Source organism: Raphanus sativus, unplaced genomic scaffold, assembly GCF_000801105.2.
Source record: "Raphanus sativus cultivar WK10039 unplaced genomic scaffold, ASM80110v3 Scaffold5271, whole genome shotgun sequence".
In the NCBI taxonomy this organism is placed as follows: Eukaryota; Viridiplantae; Streptophyta; class Magnoliopsida; order Brassicales; family Brassicaceae; genus Raphanus; species Raphanus sativus.
This window is the reverse complement of record NW_026620571.1, coordinates 1-4,335: the sequence shown is the minus strand read 5'-3', so window position 1 is coordinate 4,335 and position 4,335 is coordinate 1. Positions and strand designations below refer to the sequence as shown.

Sequence of the window (4,335 nt, the reverse complement as noted above, 5' to 3'; positions counted from 1 at the left end):
GAACCACTAATCAGTGGAGAATAACCAGGAAGTTGAAGAAATCTCATAGGAGATGTGAGTAAGAAGATATCCCACTTTCTATCCAGATGATTCCAGATTAGCCAGTTTGGACATATGGCAATATCTTCATGATTCTTATCAAACCAGGATGAAACAATATGTAAGAAGCTTTATTTGGAACCACTAATCAGTGGAGAATAACCAGGAAGTTGAATAATCTCATAAGTGTTCACTACAGGAAATATGAATATCAATAGCAGAATATAATAGCGTTTTTTGTTATTGTGCTATGGTTGATATACCTCTTACTTTTAGATAGCGTTTGTGAAAGTGCAAACGCTATGTTTGGTTTGTCCGATTTTAAGTCTGTATAATTGTGTCCAAATAGCTACAACATTTAACTACATTATATCTTTAGTAAAATTGAAGCAAATATAGCTATGGATTTTGTTACAAATGCTTGATTCAAATATATTAATGAACAAAGATTTATTATTCATACAAAAATATGACTATCTAAAAGCTCCTGAAACATTATCTTATTATAAGAAATCTGATCTTATCATACATAACAAAAATTTTGATTTTAAACATCTAGTACACACAAGAAGCTAAACAAATATGTGAAAACTAAAAACATAACAAAAATTGAAGCTGTGGCAAGAAGACATCAAACTCGTTTGTTTGTTTGATGGTTTTCATAGAGTCGGATCTAGCTGCCACCTCAGTTGGTTGTGTTTGTGCTTGAGGATGCGTTGATTTTATATGGTTTCTCAGCTTCTGATACAGGTGATACTGTGACACCTTTAGCTTCACGTGAAAGGGACAGTTGCTTGCTCATCTTGTTGACAGCCCCTGTCATATTGATCAAATCTCACTCCAACTAGCCTGAAAAGTAAAAATAATGGCTGGTGGATTGATGGATCATAATTTTCTATGTGCGTTGTTCCAAGTCCAAACACAAACGTACCATCACTTGTCAATGAGCATCTATCACAACAAAAGAACCTTCAGTGAAACATTTCCCAAAACCATTTCACACAAACCAGCAAACCAGTGATAAGAAACAATCCTAATCGAGGACAGTAAAGTACAATCATTTGTCCCCGAACCAAAACCCTAATCCTGCTCTGAACCAAATTGAAATCGTAAGCTAAAAAGCCCCAAATCGAAACTCTAATCGTATACTGACCCAGATCAAAACCCTAATCTGAAACAAGTCATAAAAGAAGAAGAAGAACCAGCAGAGGAGATTTAATTCGGGTGGTCGTAGGCGACGACGATTCGAGAGTGGTCCGGTGGAACCCATGAGGATTCTAGTCAGAGGAGAGAACGTGAAGGAGAGTCGGAGTTGACTCGTTGGTGTCAAGAGAGAACGGATATTCCGAGAGAGAGAGGGAGAGAGTTCAATTTTTTTTCTAAAGGGATAGAATTTAGAGTTTGTGGGATGTTTCGTACATTAATGATGAATTTGGAGCAAAATAAATTAGAGCCAAAACCCAAAATATTATTGGAGCCAAATATTATGGAGGGAAATATAATTGGAACCAAATATTATCCTGCTGTAATCCCTAAACTATAAATTTTCACATTTTAAAGTGTAATCCTTTAACTCTTAAGATATATTATAGTTTGGATTTAAATTAGAATTTGAATATAAGTTTAGTGAACAGATTTATTGCTTAGAGAATAAAATTAGAGATTTAGAGTATATGGTATGGAATATAGGGTTTGGGTTTAAGAATAAGATTTATATATGTATCATTTTATTTTAATTTTATCTATCTAGATTATATATATTGTTAGAAAAATTTAATATGCAGTAGTGTTCTGACTTCTAATCTTTTAAAACTTGAGCTTAATATATCATACCCTAAACTATACACTTAGATATATCATAGACTAAATTAATAATACACTCTAAAGATATATACCCATATATTTTAATTTATATTTTAATTATAACAAAAATTTGTATTTTAATTTATATGTTTGAGTGTAAAATTAAAAGATAAAAGTGATAATTAGAGTTTTGATATGTAATATTTATATATAAATATATAATAGGTTATATATTTGGTGTATCTCAAACCCTAAACTCCAAACCTAAAATCATACCTCTAACTCTAAACCTCAAAACTTAACCCCAAATCCTTCAAACCCTAAACCCCAAACCTTAGTATATACCTAAAATATATAGAACATTTTAAACTTAAATTATATATTTCTTTGAAAATCTATAGCTATATAGGTCATAACTTTCAAATACAAAACTATAAATCTAATAGCATAAACCACATACCTTTAACACCAAACCCTATACCATAAATACTAATCTTCACATTCTAATAATCTAATCCCAAACGTATTCTCAGTATATATATATATATACCAATTTATCAATTTCACATGTATTATGATTATATCATAGTTATTTTAATTTTTAATATACGAGTAGATAATATAGGTTTTAGAGATCTAGAAATTAGGGTTTAGAATTTAGAAACTTAATTAGGTTAAATCAGGGATTTTAATCTCAGATTTTAAATCTAAACCTCATACCCTAAACTATACACTTATATACCATACCCTAAACTATACACTAGTATATGTATTTTTTTGTCACACACACTTATACATGCCATACCCTGAATTAATCATACACTCTAAACTCTAACCAAAAAAAATAAATTCTAATCTTTTTATTATTTTAAAATTTTTAATTTCAAATCTTAAGTCCAATACCCTAACTCTAAACTCTAAATGTATATCTTAAAATTGGTATTTTAAAACATAACTCCAAATCTTAGATTTAAATTCTAAAATTAGTTTTTTCAAACTTTAACTTAAAATCACAATCTTTAAACAATAAGTCTATTTTCATTAACCTTAATTTCAATTTTCTACAAATATTTTGTGACTTTCTGTATTAAAAAGAAAACAAAATAATAAAAAAATCTGATTGGTCAAAAACTGACCACTAAGGTGCAAGTGCGAGGATCACACTTTCTTTTAACCACAGCCAATAGATTAAACTAAATCCAATGGCCAATAATGAACAAACTTAAAATGTGTTTCTTCTAAAAACCAAATCGACATCGTGTTCTTTATCCTTTTTCGATCTTCTTCATCCTTACACAACCACCATCACTATAACCTCTGACGCCGCCATCTCGCCGTCAATGAAGCTATCTCAACCACCATAAGCTCAGCCGCTGCCATCATCATCTTCATCTCGATCTCCTTGTTCTCTACTAAACCTCACCAGCAGACTTTGCCTCCGTGTCCACCACAGCTCGTCGTCGTTACAACCACATCTCCATCGTCACCACCATAGCTTCGTCCAGAGGCTACGATAAAGAAATCGTTTCACCTCTTCACCACAACGACAGGTAAACTCACTTCCTTTATCTGTTCTCTCTGTCTTTTCATCTTCCTATATACTTGTAATCGAATTTTTGTTTTGTTTACAGATCTAAGAAGGAACAGGGAAGGAGAATAAGTTGTGTTACAGAGCAGCGTATCCGCTTTAAGGAGATATCTTTCCGGAGTCGGAACGAGGGAGTGGAGTCGGACCTGTGTTGTATTCTGTAGGAGAGATGTTGACACGGGAAGGAGAATTGGTGGAGGAGTTTGTGATGCTGGATAATGGAAGCGTGTTTGAAAGCGTTGACGGTGTGGAGGAGCCAGTAAAGGTGGCGGCGAGGTGAAGCTCTGAGAATATTAGAGATATTAGTTTTTTTTGTTTTTTTTTGGTTTACAATTAAACCAAATTTGTCTTTTTTTAATGTTTTTTTTGTTTAATGTGTAAACTGATTTAATTGTAAACTGATTATAATTAATGAATAGATTTTAAATTTATTTTCTAAATTGATTTTTGATTTAATTTGAATCATTTATTTTAAATTAATTAGTTTTTAATCAATTAATTAATTTTAAATCAATTAATTTATTTAATTATAATATTATAATATTATAAATATTAATTATTGCATTCAAACTAACGCTATTGTTATAAACTTAATAATAGCACAACCGAAAACCGCTATTAAAAGGGTCAGACCTATTATAACGGGCGATGTCAGAGCGTCCAAAGAAGCGCTATTAAAAATGAATCATAGCGCTTTTCGTCCGCTATTACTACCCATATTTCCTGTAGTGGTTGTGAGCAAGAAGATATCCCACCTACTATCTAGATGATTCCAGATTAGCCAAATCGGACATATGCCATTATCTTCATGATTATTATCAAACCAGGATGAACCACGATCTAAAAATCTTTATTTGGAACCAATATTCAGTGGAGAATAACCAGGAAGTTGAATAAATCTCATA

The 4,335-nt window shown here is 31.6% G+C and overlaps 1 long non-coding RNA gene across 1 annotated transcript; it reads left to right on the top strand.

Annotated features, from left to right (window-relative positions):
- Positions 1 to 2,758: 2,758 nt before the first annotated feature.
- LOC130507696 (uncharacterized) lies at positions 2,759 to 3,855 on the top strand. Its single transcript, XR_008942405.1, has 2 exons — positions 2,759 to 3,392; positions 3,474 to 3,855. It is a non-coding gene; the product is annotated as an uncharacterized LOC130507696 (long non-coding RNA).
- The last annotated feature ends 480 nt before the right edge of the window (positions 3,856 to 4,335 follow it).